We start from the raw sequence: 21,891 nt of genomic DNA on the forward strand, positions 1-21,891 counted from the left end.
TTGTGGCCTAACCAGCACTTTATAAAGGTTCAGCATAACTTCGCTACTTTTGTACTCAATACCTCTATTTATGAAGCCCAAGATCCCATATGCTTTGTTAACCACTCTCTAAATAAGTCCTGCCACCTTCAGGGACTGATGCACATTAACTCCCAGGTCCCTCTGTCCCTGCACACTCTTTAAAACTGTGCCATTAAGTGTATATTGCCTTTCCCTGTTCCTTCTGCCAAAATGCATCACCTCACACTTCTCTGTATTAAATTCCATCTGCCACTTGTCTGCCCATTCTGCTAGCCTTTCTATTTCCTGTTGCAGTTGATTGATATCATCATCACTGTTTGCCATACCCCCAATTTGGTGACATCATCAAATTTAGAAATTCTACTCTGTATTCCAATATCCAGGTCATTTATATATATCAAAAAAAGCAGTGGCCCCAGCACTGGCCCTTGGGGAACACCACTGCCTACCATCCTCCAGTCTGAAAAACAGCCATTTACCACAACTTGCTGTTTTCTGTCCTTAAGCCAATTCCTTATCCAAGCTGCTACTGACCACCTATTCCATAAACTTCAATTTTGTTAATCAGCCTTCTATGTGATACTTTGTCAAACGCCTTCCAAAATCCATGTAGACAACATCCAGTGCATTCCCTTCATTGATCCTCCCTGTTACTTCATCAAAAAATTGAATTGCACTAGTCAAACATGATCTGCCTTTTACAAATCCATGTTGGCTCTCCTTAATTAGCTAAAACCTCTCCAAGTGCCCATTAATGTTTTCTTGATGAAAACTTTACCCACCACTGATGTTAAACTGACCAGCATGTAGTTACTAGGATTGTCCTTATATCCTTTCTTGAACAATAGTGTCACATTTGCCATTTTCCATTCCTCAGGCACCTCTCCCGCATCTAGGGAATATTGGAAAATTATGGCAAGCATTTCCGCTATCTCCTCCCCCAATTCCCTTAATAATCTGGGATGCAAGCCATCTGGACCAGGCGACTTATCCACTCTAAGCATACCCAGCCTTTCTCGTACATCCTGTCTATCAATTTTCAATCCTTCCATTGCTTCTACTTTTTCCACTTCTACCGATATTTTGTCAGCATCCACCTCCTTAGTAAACACCGATACAAAGTACTCATTGAGTATTCTAGCCTTGCCCTGTGCCTCTAAGCATATATCACCTTCTTTGTCTCTAATAGGCCCCACACCACATCTTACTGCCCGCTTACAGTTTACATGCCGGTAGAAGACTTTTGGGTTCCCTTTTATGTTAACTGCCATTCTACTCTCATATTCTCTCTTTGCCAATCTTATTTTCATCTTCACTTCCCCTCTCAACTTATTGTATTTGGTCTGGTTCTCCCTTGAAGAATTCACCAGAAATGCATCATACACCCTCTTTTTTTGTTTCATCATCTTCTCTATCTCCGTCGTCATCCAAGGAGCCCTTGCTTTGGTTCTCTTACCTTTCCCTGTTGTTGGAATGTACCTAGCCTGTACTTGGAACATCTCCTCCTTAAAGATCACCCATTGTTCCGTTACAGTTTTTCCTGTCAGTCTTTGGTTCTATTTTACTCTGGCTCGATCCTTTCGCATCCCATTGAAGTTAGCCCTATTCCAGTTTAGAAGTTCCACTCTAGATTGTTCCTTGCTCCTCTCCATTACTAATCTAAATCTTATGATACGATGATCATTCGTACCCAAGTGTTCTCCCACAGACACTTGGTCGACCTGGCCCACCTCATTCCCCATCACCAGATCCAGCAATGCCTCCTTCCTAGTTGGGCCAGGAACATACTGGTCAAGGAAATTCTCCTGAACACATTTCAGAAATTCCTCCCCCTCCTTTCCCTTTACCCTAGCATTATCCCAATCGATATTTGGGTAATTAAAGTCCCCCAGTATCACCACTCTATAGCTCTTGCATATCTCTGCGATTTCCCTGCAGATTTGCTCCTCTACCTCCCTCTCACTATTTGGAGGCTTATAGAATACCCCCAATAGCGTGATCACACCCTTTTTTGCTCCACAATCTAACCGTGTCTCCTCAAGAACTTCCTCCCTTTCCAACACTACAATGTCTTCCTTAATCAGCACTGCCAACCCACCTCCCTTTTATCCATCCCTATCTTTTTTGAACACCTTGTACCCTTGAATATTAAGTGCCCAGTCCTCACCATTTTTAAGCCAAGTTTCCATTAATGCCACAACATCATATTGCCACAAGGCTAATTGTGCTTGTAGCTCACCAACCTTATTCATCGCGCTTTGTGCGTTTATGTACATGCATTCTAAACCCATTTTTGAATTTTTTGTAGTCTTTCTTAGTCTGCTCCTATATAATATGGTACTACTTCCACCTCTAGTACTACTTTCTTCTCTAGTACTACCCAACACACTCACTCTTTTCTGCACCTTATTCCTCTTTTCTACTCCTATATGCTGGTGCCCATCCCCCTGCCAAGCTAGTTTAAACCCTCCCCAAAAGCACGAGCAAACCTCCCCACGAGAATATTGGTCCCGGCTCTGTTGAGGTGTAACCCGTCCGGTTTGTACAGGTCCCACCTTCCCCAGAAATAGTCCCAATGCCTCAGGAATCTAAAGCCCTTACCCCTGCACCATCTCTCCAGCCACGCATTCATCTGTTCTATCCTCCTTTTCCTGTACTCACTAGCACATGGCATTGGGAGTAATCCGTAGATTACTACCTTTGAGGTCCTGTTTATTAATCTATCTCCAAACTTTCTAACCTCTTACTGCAGGACCTCATCCCTCTTTCTGCCTACGTCATTGGTGCCGATATGGACAACGACCTCTGGCTGTTCACCCTCCCCCCTCAGAGTGTCCTGCAGCCGCTCAGTGACATCCCTGACCCTGGCACCAGGAAGGCAACATACCATCCTGGAGTCACATCTGCGGCCGCAGAAACATCTGTCTGCTCCCCTAATCATCAAATCCCCTACCACTATTACTCTTCCACTCTTTTCACTCCCCCTCTGTGCAGCTGAGCCACCCGTGGTGCCTTAGATTTGTCTCTGGCTGCACTCCCCAGAGGAACCATTGCCTTCACCAGTACTCAGAACAGAATACTGGTTGGAGAGCGAGATGCACTCCGGGGACTCCTGCACTACCTGCCTGGTCCTCCTCTTCCATCTGGCAGTCACCCATTCCCTCTCTACCTGCATACTCTTAAGCTGCGGGGTGACCACCTACAGAAATGTGCTATCCATGTGACTCTCAGCCTCGTGGATGCACCGCAGTGACTCCAGCTGCCGCTCAAGCTCCGAAACCCAGAGTTCGAGCTGCTGTAGCTGGCAACACTTCCCGCACACGTGGTTGTCCAGGCTACACGAAGCGTCCAGGACTTCCCACATGGCACAGGATGTGCACGCCACGGGACTGAGGAGCCCTGCCATGCCTCTATTTAATAGATTAAGAACACATTTGGCAGGAATAAATTATAACTTTAAAAAAATCACTCAGCACCTACTCACCAATCCGCTCCTTCCTTTGTGCCAACGTCATTTTTCTACTCTGATGTCACTCTTTTGAATTCTGCCTCTGTTATGTTGCTGCCTCTCTCGCTCTGCTCTCACCCAAACCGGCTGCCTCCACTTCCACTCGCGTTCTTTGTAGCGCCGCTCCTCTCGCTCCTCTCACTCCTCTCGCTCCTCTCGCTCCTCTTGCTCCTCTCGCTCCTCTCGCTCTTCTCACTGCTCCTCTCGCTCCTCTCGCTCCTCTCTCTCCTCTCGCTCCTCTCGCTCACTTCGCTGCTCTCGCTCCTCTCGCTCCTCTCACTCCTCTCACTGCTCCTCTCGCTCCTCTCGCTCCTCTCGCTCCTCTCGCTCATCTCGCTCCTCTCGGTCCTCTCGCTCCTCTCGATCCTCTCGCTCCTCTCGCTCCTCTCGCTCCTCTCGCTGCTCTCGCTCCTCTCACTCCTCTCGCTCCTCTCGCTGCTCTCGCTCCTCACGCTCCTCTCGCTCCTCTCCCTCCTCTCGCTCCTCTCGTTCCTCTCGCTCCACCGCTCCTCTCGCTCCTCTCTCTCCTCTCGCTCCTCTCGCTCCTCTCTCTCCTCTCGCTCCTCTCGCTCCTCTCCCTCCCCTCGCTCCTCTCGCTCCTCTCGCTCCTCTCGCACCTCTCGCTCCTCTCCCTCCTCTCGCTCCTCTCACTCCTCTCACTCCTCTCACTGTTCCTCTCGCTCCTCTCGCTCCTCTCATTGTTCCGCTCACTCCGCTCACTCTGCTCGCTCCTCTCGCTCCTCTCGCTCCTCTCGCTCCTCTGGCTCCTCTGTAGGGAATTAGCACATGCTAGCAGGGTTAGGGTTATTTGTCTCTGGCCAGTCAGAAGCCTCTGAGGTGCTCCAGGGACCCCCTTGCGGTTTCGAAGCGCTCCCCTATTCCTGAGTTCTGACCGCCGGACTTATTCGGTAGCGATGTAGACAGAAAACAACGTGACTCGTGGTTTGGGTGCAAAACAGGCCAATATTTATTGAAAACAAAAGAAAGAAACAACTTAGAAAAATCGATATAGCTCTTATGCCTGGTACAACACTTTTGCTTAACGCAATACCCTCAGTGTCCACTAGAGCGCTCCCTGCTCAGTGCAACACTACTTCATTTTAAATCCAGCACCTTTGCTTAGAAACACTTTGCTCACTACAGCACCTTAGCTTAGTGGCTTTTACTTAAAAACAGCACTTTAAATACAGTTACTTAAAAAACCTGCTAACAGCGTTCACCACAGCACTTCTTTGCTGGGTGCAACACTCCTTTTAATACAGTTTTAAATACAGTACTTTGAAACAGCTATTCCTTTTTAATACAGTTTTAAATACCGAATTCAGTGTTCACTATAGCACTTCTCTGCTAGGTGCAACACCGTCTTACTTAAATAGGGGAGGAGAAACAGACACAACGAGGGAAGATCGACTAAAATCACAGTTCTTAACAAAATTCCCTTTAATTCCCACCCCATACCTATCCTAAGTTGCCTTGTGGAAGACCAGAAAAATATATGCTCACCACTGGAAATGCCTGCTCCGTGCCCTGCGAACTTAGATCTTCACTGCCCCGAAGTAAGAAACACCCCAGAGTTTTAAAAGTAGACTGCTGGTGTTCTACCTCCTCAGGCAGGCTCCCACGCTGTAGAGGCACACGGAGGCGAGGCCAGAGAGAGAGAGAGCTCTTGGGAAGCTATCTTTCATACCCTCATTTGGGGCCCGCCCAGATCTGGATGTTTCTGGGCTAAAACAAAAGGGATCCAACTGCCCCATTGTCCAGTAATGGGTTTGAATGTGTTCTCCCATTCATTTAAACGGTTTCTCCTCAGTTTTGATGTGTCCACTTGATATACAAACAAATGCTAATAGCATTCAATTTCTTTGTAAACAAAGCATTGTCCTGTGGTCATCTGGAACCGCAATTGATTGACTGTCTTGAGTGCTTAGCAAACAAAGTTCCTTTGTTCATGCTGGCAGTTTCAAGCACTTGATCTTAGAGTCAACATTGTATAACGTTCTGTAAACAGGCATCGATTGTCCCGCTGCAGGGCGGAGGGAAACTTCCCTTTGATTGACAGATTTGACTGCCATTGAAACTTTCTTCACAGACACAGAAAGCTGTTTTCCAAGTCCTTTGTCTTCGGCCATGCGGTCTATTGGCCATTTTTGATCCCTGACATTTTTAAAGGTGTAGCACCTAGGGATTCTTTAATCAAAGAAAATAATCTTCGGAGCTGTAAATTATTGCGAATTCTTACACCTCTAACTCCTCTCGCTCCTCTCGCTCCTCTCACTGTTCCTCTCACTGTTCCTCTCACTCCTCTCACTCCTCTCACTGATCCTCTCACTCTTCTCACTCCTCTCGCTGTTCCTCTCACTCCTCTCGCTCCTCTCACTACTCTCACTCCTCTCGCTCCTCTCGCTCCTCTCACTCCTCTCGCTCCTCTCACTCCTCTCGCTCCTCTCACTCCTCTCACTCCTCTCGTTCCTCTCACTCCTCTCACTCCTCTCACTCCTCTCGCTCCTCTTGCTCCTCTCACTCCTCTCACCGCTCCTCTCACTCCCCTCACTGCTCCTCTCGCTCCTCTCGCTCCTCTCGCCCCTCTCGCCCCTCTCGTTCATCTCGCTCCTCTCGTTCCTCTCGTTCCTCTCACTCCTCTCGCCCCTCTCGCCACTCTCGTTCCTCTTGTTCCTCTCGTTCCTCTCGTTCCTCTCGCTCCTCTCGCTCCTCTCGCCCCTCTCGCCACTCTCGTTCCTCTCGTTCCTCTCACTCCTCTCGTTCCTCTCACTCCTCTCGCGCCTCTCGCACCTTTCACTCCCCTCACTCCCCTCACTCCCCTCACTCCTCTCACTCCTCTCACTGTTCCTCTCACTGTTCCTCTCACTCCTCTCACTGATCCTCTCACTCTTCTCACTCCTCTCGCTGTTCCTCTCACTCCTCTCGCTCCTCTCACTCTTCTCACTCCTCTCGCTGTTCCTCTCACTCCTCTCACTCCTCTCGTTCTTCTCACTTCTCTCACTCCTCTCACTCCCCTCACCGCTCCTCTCACTCCTTTCACTCCTCTCGCTCCCCTCGCTCCCCTCGCTCCTCTCACTCCTCTCACTCCTCTCACTGCTCCGCTCGCTCCCCTCACTCCTCTCACTCACCTCCCTCCTCTCACTCCTCTCCCTCCTCTCGCTCCCCTCACTCCCCTCGCTCCTCTCGCTTTTCTCACTGCTCCTCTCGCTCCTCTCACTCCTCTCGCTTCCCTCCCTCCTCTCACTCCTCTCCCTCCTCTCACTCCTCTCGCTCCCCTCCCTCCTCTCCCTCCTCTCGCTCCTCTCGCTCCTCTCCCTCCTCTCACTCCTCTCGCATCTCTCACTCCCCTCGCTCTTCTCACTGCTCCTCTCGCTCCTCTCGCTCCTCTCGCTCCTCTCTCTCCTCTCGCTCCTCTCGCTCGTCTCGCTCCTCTCGCTCCTCTCGCTCCTCTCGCTCCCCTCATTCCTCTTGCTCCTCTCGCTCCTCTCGCTCCTTTCACTCCTCTCGCTCCTCTCGCTCCGCTCGCTCCACTCGCTCCCCTCCCTCCTCTCCCTCCTTTCGCTCCTCTCGCTCCTCTCGTTCCTCTCGCTCCCCTCTCTCCCCTCGCTCCCCTCGCTCCTCTCCCTCCTCTCCCTCCTCTCGCTCCTCTCGCTCCCCTCCCTCCTCTCCCTCCTCTCGCTCCTCTCATTACTCTCGTTCCTCTCGCTCCCCTCGCTCCCCTCGCTCCTCTCCCTCCTCTCACTGCTCCTCTCGCTCCTCTCGCTCCTCTCGCTCCCCTCTCTCCCCTCGCTCCTCTCGCTCCTCTCTCTCCTCTCCCTCCTCACGCTCCTCTCGCTCCCCTCGCTCCCCTCGCTCCCCTCGCTCCTCTCGCTCCCCTCCCTCCTCTCGCTCCTCTCCCTCCTCTCGCTCCTCTCGCTCCCCTCCCTCCCTCCTCTCGCTCCTCGCGCTCCGCACGCTCCTCTCGCTCCGCTCGCTCCTCTCGCACCTCTCGCTCCTCTCGCTCCCCTCCCTCCTCTCCCTCCTCTCGCTCCTCTCGTTCCTCTCGTTCCTCTCGCTCCCCTCGCTCCCCTCGCTCCTCTCCCTCCTCTCACTGCTCCTCTCACTCCTCTCGCTCCTCTCGCTCCCCTTGCTCCCCTCTCTCCCCTCGCTCCCCTCGCTCCCCTCGCTCCCCTCGCTCCTCTCACTCCTCCTGCTCCTCTCCCTCCTCTCCCTCCTCTCCCTCCTCACGCTCCTCTCGCTCCCCTCGCTCCTCACGCTCCTCTCGCTCCTCTCACTCCCATCGCTCCCCTCGCTCCCCTCGCTCCTCTCGCTCCTCCTGCTCCTCACGCTCCTCTCACTCCCCTCTCTCCCCTCGCTCCCCTCGCTCCTCTCACTCCCCTCTCTTCCCTCGCTCCCCTCGCTCCCCTCGCTCCTCTCGCTCATCCCGCTCCTCTCGCTCCTCTCCCTCCTCTCCCTCCTCACGCTCCTCTCGCTCCCCTCGCTCCTCCTGCTCCTCTCGCTCCTCTCCCTCCTCTCCCTCCTCTCCCTCCTCACGCTCATCTCGCTCCCATCGCTCCTCTCGCTCCCATCGCTCCTCACTCCTCTCGCTCCTCTCGCTCCTCTCGCTCCTCTAATTCCTCTCGCGCCTCTCGCTCCTCGCTCTCCTCTCACTCCTCTCACTCCTCTCTCTCTTCGCTCCTCTCGCTCCCCTCGCTCCTCTCGCTCCTCTCGCTCCTCTCGCTCCTCTCGCACCTCTCGCTCCTCTCCCTCCTCTCGCTCCTCTCACTCCTCTCACTCCTCTCACTGTTCCTCTCGCTCCTCTCGCTCCTCTCATTGCTCCACTCGCTCCTCTCGCTCCTTTCGCTCCTTTGGCTCCTCTGGCTCCTCTGTAGGGAATTAGCACATGCTAGCGGGGTTAGGGTTATTTGTCTCTGGCCAGTCAGAAGCCTCTGAGCTGCTCCAGGGACCCCCTTGCGGTTTCGAAGCGCTCCCCATTCCTGAGTTCTGACCGCCGGACTTATTTGGTAGCGATGTAGACAGAAAACAACGTGACTCATGGTTTGGGCGCAAAACAGGCCAATATTTATTGAAAACAAAAGAAAGAAACAACTTAGAAAAATCGATATAGCTCTTATGCCTGGTACAACACTTTTGCTTAACGCAATACCCTCAGTGTCCACTAGAGCGCCCCCTGCTCAGTGCAACACTACTTTATTTTAAATCCAGCACCTTTGCTTAGAAACACTTTGCTCACTACAGCACCTTAGCTTAGTGGCTTTTACTTAAAAACAGCACTTTAAATACAGTTACTTAAAAAAACTGCTAACAGCGCTCACCACAGCACTTCTTTGCTGGGTGCAACACTCCTTTTAATACAGTTTTAAATACAGTACTTTGAAACAGCTACTCCTTTTTAATACAGTTTTAAATACCGAATTCAGTGTTCACTATAGCACTTCTCTGCTAGGTGCAACACCGTCTTACTTAAATAGGGGAGGAGAAACAGACACAACGAGGGAAGATCGACTAAAATCACAGTTCTTAACAAAATCCCCTTTAATTCCCACCCCATACCTATCCTAAGTTGCCTTGTGGAAGGCCAGAAAAATATATGCTCACCACTGGAAATGCTTGCTCCGTGCCCTGCGAACTTAGATCTTCACTGCCCCGAAGTAAGAAACACCCCAGAGTTTTAAAAGTAGACTGCTGGTGTTCTACCTCCTCAGGCAGGCTCCCACGCTGTAGAGGCACACGGAGGCGAGGCCAGAGAGAGAGAGAGCTTTTGGGAAGCTATCTTTCATACCCTCATTTGGGGCCCGCCCAGATACGGATGTTTCTGGGCTAAAACAAAAGGGATCCAACTGCCCCATTGTCCAGTAATGGGTTTGAATGTGTTCTCCCATTCATTTAAATGGTTTCTCCTCAGTTTTGATGTGTCCACTTGATATACAAACAAATGCTAATAGCATTCAATTTCTTTGTAAACAAAGCATTGTCCTGTGGTCATCTGGAACCGCAATTGATTGACTGTCTTGAGTGCTTAGCAAACAAAGTTCCTTTGTTCATGCTGGCAGTTTCAAGCACTTGATCTTAGAGTCAACATTGTATAACGTTCTGTAAACAGGCATCGATTGTCCTGCTGCAGGGCGGAGGGAAACTTCCCTTTGATTGACAGATTTGACTGCCATTGAAACTTTCTTCACAGACACAGAAAGCTGTTTTCCAAGTCCTTTGTCTTCGGCCATGCGGTCTGATGGCCATTTTTGATCCCTGACATTTTTAAAGGTGTATCACCTAGGGATTCTTTAATCAAAGAAAATAATATTCGGAGCTGTAAATTATTGCGAATTCTTACACCTCTCACTCCTCTCGCTCCTCTCGCTCCTCTCGCTCCTCTCACTGTTCCTCTCACTGTTCCTCTCACTGATCCTCTCACTCTTCTCACTCCTCTTGCTGTTCCTCTCCCTCCTCTCGCTCCTCTCGTTCCTCTCGCTCCACCGCTCCTCTCGCTCCTCTCTCTCCTCTCGCTCCTCTCGCTCCTCTCTCTCCTCTCGCTCCTCTCGCTCCTCTCCCTCCCCTCGCTCCTCTCGCTCCTCTCGCTCCTCTCGCACCTCTCGCTCCTCTCCCTCCTCTCGCTCCTCTCGCTCCTCTCACTCCTCTCACTCCTCTCACTGTTCCTCTCGCTCCTCTCGCTCCTCTCATTGTTCCGCTCACTCCGCTCACTCTGCTCGCTCCTCTCGCTCCTCTCGCTCCTCTGGCTCCTCTGGCTCCTCTGTAGGGAATTAGCACATGCTAGCAGGGTTAGGGTTATTTGTCTCTGGCCAGTCAGAAGCCTCTGAGGTGCTCCAGGGACCCCCTTGCGGTTTCGAAGCGCTCCCCTATTCCTGAGTTCTGACCGCCGGACTTATTCGGTAGCGATGTAGACAGAAAACAACGTGACTCGTGGTTTGGGCGCAAAACAGGCCAATATTTATTGAAAACAAAAGAAAGAAACAACTTAGAAAAATCGATATAGCTCTTATGCCTGGTACAACACTTTTGCTTAACGCAATACCCTCAGTGTCCACTAGAGCGCTCCCTGCTCAGTGCAACACTACTTCATTTTAAATCCAGCACCTTTGCTTAGAAACACTTTGCTCACTACAGCACCTTAGCTTAGTGGCTTTTACTTAAAAACAGCACTTTAAATACAGTTACTTAAAAAAACTGCTAACAGCGATCACCACAGCACTTCTTTGCTGGGTGCAACACTCCTTTTAATACAGTTTTAAGTACAGTACTTTGAAACAGCTACTCCTTCTAAATACAGTTTTAAATACCGAATTCAGTGTTCACTATAGCACTTCTCTGCTAGGTGCAACACCGTCTTACTTAAATAGGGGAGGAGAAACAGACACAACGAGGGAAGATCGACTAAAATCACAGTTCTTAACAAAATTCCCTTTAATTCCCACCACATACCTATCCTAAGTTGCCTTGTGGAAGACCAGAAAAATATATGCTCACCACTGGAAATGCCTGCTCCGTGCCCTGCGAACTTAGATCTTCACTGCCCCGAAGTAAGAAACACCCCAGAGTTTTAAAAGTAGACTGCTGGTGTTCTACCTCCTCAGGCAGGCTCCCACGCTGTAGAGGCACACGGAGGCGAGGCCAGAGAGAGAGAGAGCTCTTGGGAAGCTATCTTTCATACCCTCATTTGGGGCCCGCCCAGATCCGGATGTTTCTGGGCTAAAACAAAAGGGATCCAACTGCCCCATTGTCCAGTAATGGGTTTGAATGTGTTCTCCCATTCATTTAAACGGTTTCTCCTCAGTTTTGATGTGTCCACTTGATATACAAACAAATGCTAATAGCATTCAATTTCTTTGTAAACAAAGCATTGTCCTGTGGTCATCTGGAACCGCAATTGATTGACTGTCTTGAGTGCTTAGCAAACAAAGTTCCTTTGTTCATGCTGGCAGTTTCAAGCACTTGATCTTAGAGTCAACATTGTATAACGTTCTGTAAACAGGCATCGATTGTCCCGCTGCAGGGCGGAGGGAAACTTCCCTTTGATTGACAGATTTGACTGCCATTGAAACTTTCTTCACAGACACAGAAAGCTGTTTTCCAAGTCCTTTGTCTTCGGCCATGCGGTCTATTGGCCATTTTTGATCCCTGACATTTTTAAAGGTGTAGCACCTAGGGATTCTTTAATCAAAGAAAATAATCATCGGAGCTGTAAATTATTGCGAATTCTTACACCTCTCACTCCTCTCGCTCCTCTCGCTCCTCTCGCTCCTCTCACTGTTCCTCTCACTGTTCCTCTCACTCCTCTCACTCCTCTCACTGATCCTCTCACTCTTCTCACTCCTCTCGCTGTTCCTCTCACTCCTCTCGCTCCTCTCACTATTCTCACTCCTCTCGCTCCTCTCGCTCCTCTCACTCCTCTCACTCCTCTTGTTCCTCTCACTCCTCTCACTCCTCTCACTCCTCTCGCTCCTCTTGCTCCTCTCACTCCTCTCACCGCTCCTCTCACTCCCCTCACTGCTCCTCTCGCTCCTCTCGCTCCTCTCGCCCCTCTCGCCCCTCTCGTTCATCTCGCTCCTCTCGTTCCTCTTGTTCCTCTCACTCCTCTCGCCCCTCTCGCCACTCTCGTTCCTCTCGTTCCTCTCGTTCCTCTCGCTCCTCTCGCTCCTCTCGCCCCTCTCGCCACTCTCGTTCCTCTCGTTCCTCTCACTCCTCTCGTTCCTCTCACTCCTCCCGCGCCTCTCGCACCTCTAACTCCCCTCACTCCTCTCACTCCTCTCACTGTTCCTCTCACTGTTCCTCTCACTCTTCTCACTCCTCTCGCTGTTCCTCTCACTCCTCTCGCTCCTCTCACTCCTCTCACTCCTCTCACTGATCCTCTCACTCTTCTCACTCCTCTCGCTGTTCCTCTCACTCCTCTCACTCCTCTCGTTCTTCTCACTCCTCTCACTCCTCTCACTCCCCTCACCGCTCCTCTCACTCCTTTCACTCCTCTCGCTCCCCTCGCTCCCCTCGCTCCTCTCACTCCTCTCACTCCTCTCACTGCTCCGCTCGCTCCCCTCACTCCTCTCACTCCCCTCCCTCCTCTCACTCCTCTCCCTCCTCTCGCTCCCCTCACTCCCCTCGCTCCTCTCGCTCTTCTCACTGCTCCTCTCGCTCCTCTCACTCCTCTCGCTTCCCTCCCTCCTCTCACTCCTCTCCCTCCTCTCACTCCTCTCGCTCCCCTCCCTCCTCTCCCTCCTCTCGCTCCTCTCGGTCCTCTCCCTCCTCTCACTCCTCTCGCATCTCTCACTCCCCTCGCTCTTCTCACTGCTCCTCTCGCTCTTCTCGCTCCTCTCGCTCCTCTCTCTCCTCTCGCTCCTCTCGCTCCTCTCGCTCGTCTCGCTCCTCTCGCTCCTCTCGCTCCTCTCGCTCCTCTCGCTCCCCTCATTCCTCTTGCTCCTCTCGCTCCTCTCGCTCCTTTCACTCCTCTCGCTCCTCTCGCTCCGCTCGCTCCTCTCGCTCCCCTCCCTCCTCTCCCTCCTTTCGCTCCTCTCGCTCCTCTCGTTCCTCTCGCTCCCCTCTCTCCCCTCGCTCCCCTCGCTCCTCTCCCTCCTCTCCCTCCTCTCGCTCCTCTCGCTCCCCTCCCTCCTCTCCCTCCTCTCGCTCCTCTCGTTACTCTCGTTCCTCTCGCTCCCCTCGCTCCCCTCGCTCCTCTCCCTCCTCTCACTGCTCCTCTCGCTCCTCTCGCTCCTCTCGCTCCCCTCTCTCCCCTCGCTCCTCTCGCTCCTCTCTCTCCTCTCCCTCCTCACGCTCCTCTCGCTCCCCTCGCTCCCCTCGCTCCCCTCGCTCCTCTCGCTCCTCTCGCTCCCCTCCCTCCTCTCGCTCCTCTCCCTCCTCTCGCTCCTCTCGCTCCCCTCCCTCCACTCCCTCCTCTCGCTCCTCGCGCTCCGCACGCTCCTCTCGCTCCGCTCGCTCCTCTCGCACCTCTCGCACCTCTCGCTCCCCTCCCTCCTCTCCCTCCTCTCACTCCTCTCGTTCCTCTCGTTCCTCTCGCTCCCCTCGCTCCCCTCGCTCCTCTCCCTCCTCTCACTGCTCCTCTCACTCCTCTCGCTCCTCTCGCTCCCCTTGCTCCCCTCTCTCCCCTCGCTCCTCTCCCTCCTCTCCCTCCTCACGCTCCTCTCGCTCCCCTCACTCCTCACGCTCCTCTCATTCCTTTCACTCCCATCGCTCCCCTCGCTCCCCTCGCTCCTCTCGCTCCTCCTGCTCCTCACGCTCCTCTCACTCCCCTCTCTCCCCTCGCTCCCCTCGCTCCTCTCACTCCCCTCTCTCCCCTCGCTCCCCTCGCTCCTCTCGCTCCTCCCGCTCCTCTCGCTCCTCTCCCTCCTCTCCCTCCTCACGCTCCTCTCGCTCCCCTCGCTCCTCCTGCTCCTCTCGCTCCTCTCGCTCCTCTCCCTCCTCTCCCTCCTCTCCCTCCTCACGCTCATCTCGCTCCCATCGCTCCTCTCGCTCCCATCGCTCCTCACTCCTCTCGCTCCTCTCGCTCCTCTCACTCCTCGCTCCTCTCGCTCCTCTCGCTCCTCTAATTCCTCTCGCTCCTCTCGCTCCTCGCTCTCCTCTCACTCCTCTCGCTCCTCTCGCTCCTCTCGCTCCTCTCGCTCCTCTCGCACCTCTCGCTCCTCTCCCTCCTCTCGCTCCTCTCGCTCCTCTCACTCCTCTCATTGTTCCTCTCGCTCCTCTCGCTCCTCTCATTGCTCCACTCGCTCCTCTCGCTCCTCTGGCTCCTCTGGCTCCTCTGTAGGGAATTAGCGCATGCTAGCGGGGTTAGGGCTATTTGTCTCTGGCCAGTCAGAAGCCTCTGAGCTGCTCCAGGGACCCCCTTGCGGTTTCGAAGCGCTCCCCATTCCTGAGTTCTGACCGCCGGACTTATTTGGTAGCGATGTAGACAGAAAACAACGTGACTCATGGTTTGGGCGCAAAACAGGCCAATATTTATTGAAAACAAAAGAAAGAAACAACTTAGAAAAATCGATATAGCTCTTATGCCTGGTACAACACTTTTGCTTAACGCAATACCCTCAGTGTCCACTAGAGCGCCCCCTGCTCAGTGCAACACTACTTTATTTTAAATCCAGCACCTTTGCTTAGAAACACTTTGCTCACTACAGCACCTTAGCTTAGTGGCTTTTACTTAAAAACAGCACTTTAAATACAGTTACTTAAAAAAACTGCTAACAGCGCTCACCACAGCACTTCTTTGCTGGGTGCAACACTACTTTTAATACAGTTTTAAATACAGTACTTTGAAACAGCTATCCTTTTTAATACAGTTTTAAATACCGAATTCAGTGTTCACTATAGCACTTCTCTGCTAGGTGCAACACCGTCTTACTTAAATAGGGGAGGAGAAACAGACACAACGAGGGAAGATCGACTAAAATCACAGTTCTTAACAAAATCCCCTTTAATTCCCACCCCATACCTATCCTAAGTTGCCTTGTGGAAGGCCAGAAAAATATATGCTCACCACTGGAAATGCTTGCTCCGTGCCCTGCGAACTTAGATCTTCACTGCCCCGAAGTAAGAAACACCCCAGAGTTTTAAAAGTAGACTGCTGGTGTTCTACCTCCTCAGGCAGGCTCCCACGCTGTAGAGGCACACGGAGGCGAGGCCAGAGAGAGAGAGAGCTTTTGGGAAGCTATCTTTCATACCCTCATTTGGGGCCCGCCCAGATCCGAATGTTTCTGGGCTAAAACAAAAGGGATCCAACTGCCCCATTGTCCAGTAATGGGTTTGAATGTGTTCTCCCATTCATTTAAACGGTTTCTCCTCAGTTTTGATGTGTCCACTTGATATACAAACAAATGCTAATAGCATTCAATTTCTTTGTAAACAAAGCATTGTCCTGTGGTCATCTGGAACCGCAATTGATTGACTGTCTTGAGTGCTTAGCAAACAAAGTTCCTTTGTTCATGCTGGCAGTTTCAAGCACTTGATCTTAGAGTCAACATTGTATAACGTTCTGTAAACAGGCATCGATTGTCCTGCTGCAGGGCGGAGGGAAACTTCCCTTTGATTGACAGATTTCACTGCCATTGAAACTTTCTTCACAGACACAGAAAGCTGTTTTCCAAGTCCTTTGTCTTCGGCCATGCGGTCTGATGGCCATTTTTGATCCCTGACATTTTTAAAGGTGTATCACCTAGGGATTCTTTAATCAAAGAAAATAATATTCGGAGCTGTAAATTATTGCGAATTCTTACACCTCTCACTCCTCTCGCTCCTCTCGCTCCTCTCACTGTTCCTCTCACTGTTCCTCTCACTGATCCTCTCACTCTTCTCACTCCTCTTGCTGTTCCTCTCCCTCCTCTCGCTCCTCTCGCTCCTCTCACTCCTCTCACTCCTCTCACCGCTCCTCTCACTCCCCTCACTGCTCCTCTCGCTCCTCTCGCCCCTCTCGCCCCTCTCGTTCATCTCGCTCCTCTCGTTCCTCTCGTTCCTCTCGCTCCTCTCGCCCCTCTCGCTCATCTCGCTCATCTCGCTCCTCTCGTTCCTCTCGTTCCTCTCGTTCCTCTCACTCCTCTCGTTCCTCTCACTCCTCTCGCGCCTCTCGCACCTTTCACTCCCCTCACTCCCCTCACTCCCCTCACTCCTCTCACTCCTCTCACTCCTCTCACTGTTCCTCTCACTGTTCCTCTCACTCCTCTCACTGATCCTCTCACTCTTCTCACTCCTCTCACTGTTCCTCTCACTCCTCTCGCTCCTCTCACTCCTCTCACTCCTCTCACTCCTCTCACTCCTCTCGTTCCTCTCACTCCTCTCGTTCCTCTCACTCCTCTCACTCCTCTCACTCCCCTCACCGCTCCTCTAACTCCTTTCACTCCTCTCGCTCCTCTCGCTCCCCTCGCTCCCATCGCTCCTCTCACTCCTCTCACTCCTCTCACTCCTCTCACTGCTCCGCTCGCTCCCCTCCCTTCTCTCACTCCTCTCACTCCCCTCCCTCCTCTCACTCCTCTCCCTCCTCTCGCTCCCCTCACTCCCCTCGCTCCTCTCGCTCGTCTCACTGCTCCTCTCGCTCCTCTCACTCCTCTCGCTCCCCTCCCTCCTCTCCCTCCTCTCGCTCCTCTCGCATCTCTCGCTCCCCTCACTCCCCTCGCTCTTCTCACTGCTCCTCTCGCTCCTCTCGCTCCTCTCGCTCCTCGCGCTCGTCTCGCTCCTCTCGCTCCTCTCGCTCCTCTCGCTCCTCTCGTTCCTCTTACTCCTCTCGCCCCTCTCGCCACTCTCATTCCTCTCGTTCCTCTCGTGCCTCTCGCTCCTCTCGCCCCTATCGCCAGTCTCGTTCCTCTCGTTCCTCTCACTCCTTTCGTTCCTCTCACTCCACTCGAGCCTCTCGCACCTTTCACTCCACTCACTCCCGTCACTCCCCTCACTCCCCTCACTCCTCTCACTCCTCTCACTGTTCCTCTCACTGTTCCTCTCACTCCTCTCACTCCTCTCACTGATCCTCTCACTCTTCTCACTCCTCTCGCTGTTCCTCTCACTCCTCTCGCTCCTCTCACTCCTCTCACTCCTCTCACTCCTCTCACTCCACTCGCTCCTCTCACTCCTCTCACTCCTCTCACTCCTCTCACTCCTCTCGTTCCTCTCACTCCTCTCACTCCTCTCACTCCCCTCACCGCTCCTCTCACTCCTTTCACTCCTCTCGCTCCTCTCGCTCCCCTCGCTCCTCTCGCTCCTCTCACTCCACTCACTCCTCTCACTCCCCTCCCTCCTCTCACTCCTCTCCCTCCTCTCACTCCTCTCGCTCCCCTCCTCCTCTCCCTCCTCTCGCTCCTCTCGCTCCTCTCCCTCCTCTCACTCCTCTCGCATCTCTCGCTCCCCTCACTCCCCTCGCTCTTCTCACTGCCCCTCTCGCTCCTCTCGCTCCTCTCTCTCCTCTCGCTCCTCTCGCTCCTCTCTCTCCTCTTGCTCCTCTCGCTCCTCTCGCTCCTTTCACTCCTCTCGCTCCTCTCGCTCCGCTTGCTCCTCTCGCTCCCCTCCCTCCTCTCCCTCCTCTCGCTCCTCTCGCTCCTCTCGTTCCTCTCGCTCCCCTCTCTCACCTCGCTCCCCTCGCTCCTCTCCCTTCTCTCCCTCCTCTCGCTCCTCTTGCTCCCCTCCCTCCTCTCCCTCCTCTCGCTCCTCTCGTTCCTCTCGTTCCTCTCGCTCCCCTCGCTCCCCTCGCTCCTCTCCCTCCTCTCACTGCTCCTCTCGCTCCTCTCGCTCCTCTCGCTCCTCTCGCTCCCCTCTCTCCCCTCTCTCCCCTCGCTCCTCTCGCTCCTCTCCCTCCTCACGCTCCTCTCGCTCCCCTCGCTCCCCTCTCTCCCCTCGCTCCTCTTGCTCCTCGCGCTCCTCTCCCTCCTCTCTCTCCTCATGCTCCTCTCGCTCCCCTCGCTCCCCTCGCTCCCCTTGCTCCTCTCGCTCCTCTCGCTCCGCTCCCTCCTCTCGCTCCTCTCCCTCCTCTCGCTCCTCTCGCACCCCTCCCTCCTCTCGCTCCTCGCGCTCCGCTCGCTCCTCTCGCTCCGCTCGCTCCTCTCGCACCTCTCGCTCCTCTCGCTCCCCTCCCTCCTCTCCCTCCTCTCGCTCCTCTCGTTCCTCTCGTTCCTCTCACTCCCCTCGCACCCCTCGTTCCTCTCCCTCCTCTCACTGCTCCTCTCACTCCTCTCGCTCCCCTCACTCCCCTCTCTCCCCTCTCTCCCCTCGCTCCCCTCGCTCCCCTCGCTCCCCTCGCTCCTCTCGCTCCTCCTGCTCCTCTCGCTCCTCTCCCTCCTCTCCCTCCTCACGCTCCTCTCGCTCCCCTCACTGCTCCTCTCACTCCTCTCGCTCCTCTCACTCCCATCGCTCCCCTCGCTCCCCTCACTCCTCTCGCTCCTCCCGCTACTCACGCTCCTCTCGCTCCCCTCGCTCCCCTCGCTCCCCTCGCTCCTCTCGCTCCCCTCGCTCCTCTCCCTCCTCTCCCTCCTCACGCTCCTCTCGCTCCCCTCGCTCCCCTCGCTCCCCTCGCTCCTCTCACTGCTCCTCTCACTTCTCTCGCTCCCGTCGCTCCCGTTGCTCCCCTCGCTCCCCTCGCTCCTCTCACTCCCATCGCTCCCCTCGCTCCCCTCGCTCCTCTCATTGCTCCTCTCGCTCCTCTCACTGCTCCTCTCGCTCCGCTCACTGCTCCTCTCGCTCCTCTCGCTCCACTCGCTCCTCTCGCTCCTCTCACTCCTCTCGCTCCTCCCGCTCCCATCGCTCCTCTCGCTCCCATCGCTCCTCGCTCCTCTCGCTCCTCTCGCTCCTCTCACTCCTCGCTCCTCTCGCTCCTCTCGCTCCTCTAATTCCTCTCGCTCCTCTTGCTCCTCGCTCTCCTCTCGCTCCTCTCACTCCTCTCACTCCTCTCTCTCTTCGCTCCTCTCGCTCCCCTCGCTCCTCTCACTCCTCTCGCTCCTCTCGCTCCTCTCGCTCCTCTCCCTCCTCTCGCTCCTCTCACTCCTCTCACTCCTCTCACTGTTCCTCTCGCTCCTCTCGCTCCTCTCATTGCTCCGCTCACTCCGCTCGCTCCTCTCGCTCCTCTCGCTCCTCTGGCTCCTCTGGCTACTTGTAGGGAATTAGCACATGCTAGCGGGGTTAGGGTTATTTGTCTCTGGCCAGTCAGAAGCCTCTGAGCTGCTCCAGGGACACCCTTGCGGTTTCGAAGCGCTCCCCTATTCCTGAGTTCTGACCGCCAGACTTATTCGGTAGCGATGTAGACAGAAAACAACGTGACTCGTGGTTTGGGTGCAAAACAGGCCAATATTTATTGAAAACAAAAGAAAGAAACAACTTAGAAAAATCGATATAGCTCTTATGCCTGGTACAACACTTTTCCTTAACGCAATACCCTCAGTGTCCACTAGAGCGCCCCCTGCTCAGTGCAACACTACTTTATTTTAAATCCAGCACCTTTGCTTAGAAACACTTTGCTCACTACAGCACCTTAGCTTAGTGGCTTTTACTTAAAAACAGCACTTTAAATACAGTTACTTAAAAAAACTGCTAACAGCGCTCACCACAGCACTTCTTTGCTGGGTGCAACACTCCTTTTAATACAGTTTTAAATACAGTACTTTGAAACAGCTACTCCTTTTTAATACAGTTTTAAATACCGAATTCAGTGTTCACTATAGCACTTCTCTGCTAGGTGCAACACCGTCTTACTTAAATAGGGGAGGAGAAACAGACACAACGAGGGAAGATCGACTAAAATCACAGTTCTTAACAAAATCCCCTTCAATTCCCACCCCATACCTATCCTAAGTTGCCTTGTGGAAGGCCAGAAAAATATATGCTCACCACTGGAAATGCTTGCTCTGTGCCCTGCGAACTTAGATCTTCACTGCCCCGAAGTAAGAAACACCCCAGAGTTTTAAAAGTAGACTGCTGGTGTTCTACCTCCTCAGGCAGGCTCCCACGCTGTAGAGGCACACGGAGGCGAGGCCAGAGAGAGAGAGAGCTTTTGGGAAGCTATCTTTCATACCCTCATTTGGGGCCCGCCCAGATCCGGATGTTTCTGGGCTAAAACAAAAGGGATCCAACTGCCCCATTGTCCAGTAATGGGTTTGAATGTGTTCTCCCATTCATTTAAACGGTTTCTCCTCAGTTTTGATGTGTCCACTTGATATACAAACAAATGCTAATAGCATTCAATTTCTTTGTAAACAAAGCATTGTCCTGTGGTCATCTGGAACCGCAATTGATTGACTGTCTTGAGTGCTTAGCAAACAAAGTTCCTTTGTTCATGCTGGCAGTTTCAAGCACTTGATCTTAGAGTCAACATTGTATAACGTTCTGTAAACAGGCATCGATTGTCCTGCTGCAGGGCGGAGGGAAACTTCCCTTTGATTGACAGATTTCACTGCCATTGAAACTTTCTTCACAGACACAGAAAGCTGTTTTCCAAGTCCTTTGTCTTCGGCCATGCGGTCTGATGGCCATTTTTGATCCCTGACATTTTTAAAGGTGTATCACCTAGGGATTCTTTAATCAAAGAAAATAATATTCGGAGCTGTAAATTATTGCGAATTCTTAGACCTCTCACTCCTCTCGCTCCTCTCGCTCCTCTCGCTCCTCTCACTCCTCTCACTGTTCCCTGATCCTCTCACTCTTCTCACTCCTCTCGCTGTTCCTCTCACTCCTCTCTTTCCTCTCACTACTCTCACTCCTCTCGCTCCTCTCGCTCCTCTCACTCCTCTCACCTCCACTCGTTCCTCTCGCTGTTCTTGCTCCTCTCACTCCTCTCACTCCTCTCACCGCTCCTCTCACTCCCCTCACTGCTCCTCTCGCTCCTCTCGCTCCTCTCGCCACTCTCGCCCCTCTCGTTCATCTCGCTCCTCTCGTTCCTCTCGTTCCTCTCGCTCCTCTCGCCCCTCTCGCCCCTCTCGGTCATCTCGCTCATCTCGCTCCTCTCGTTCCTCTCGTTCCTCTCGTTCCTCTCACTCCTCTCGTTCCTCTCACTCCTCTCGCGCCTCTCGCTCCTCTCGCTCCTCTCGCTCCTCTCGCTCCCCTCGCTCCTCTTGCTCCTCTCACTCCTCTCACTCCTCTCGCTCCTTTCGCTCCTCTCGCTCCTCTCGCTCCTCTCACTCCTCTCACTCCTCTCGTTCCTCTCGCTGTTCTTGCTCCTCTCACTCCTCTCACTCCTCTCACCGCTCCTCTCACTCCCCTCACTGCTCCTCTCGCCCCTCTCGCCCCTCTCGGTCATCTCGCTCATCTCGCTCCTCTCGTTCCTCTCGTTCCTCTCGTTCCTCTCACTCCTCTCGTTCCTCTCACTCCTCTCGCGCCTCTCGCACCTTTCACGTCCCCTCACTCCCCTCACTCCCCTCACTCCTCTCACTCCTCTCACTGTTCCTCTCACTGTTCCTCTCACTCCTCTCACTGATCCTCTCACTCTTCTCACTCCTCTCGCTGTTCCTCTCACTCCTCTCGCTCCTCTCACTCCTCTCGCTCCTCTCACTCCTCTCACTCCTCTCGTTCCTCTGACTCCTCTCACTCCCCTCACCGCTCCTCTCACTCCTTTCACTCCTCTCGCTCCTCTCGCTCCCCTCGCTCCCCTCGCTCCTCTCATCCTCTCACTCCTCTCACTGCTCCGCTCGCACCCCTCCCTCCTCTCACTCCTCTCACTCCCCTCCCTCCTCTCACTCCTCTCCCTCCTCTCGCTCCCCTCACTCCCCTCGCTCCTCTCGCTCGTCTCACTGCTCCTCTCCCTCCTCTCGCTCCCCTCCCTCCTCTCCCTCCTCTCGCTCCTCTCGCATCTCTTGCTCCCCTCACACCCCTCGCTCTTCTCACTGCTCCTCTCGCTCCTCTCACTCCTCTCGCTCCTCTCTCTCCTCTCGCTCCCCTCACTC

This window comes from Somniosus microcephalus, chromosome 1 (genome assembly GCF_052327205.1).
Source record: "Somniosus microcephalus isolate GS21.2 chromosome 1, FLI_Smic_1.0, whole genome shotgun sequence".
NCBI lineage: Eukaryota > Metazoa > Chordata > Chondrichthyes > Squaliformes > Somniosidae > Somniosus > Somniosus microcephalus.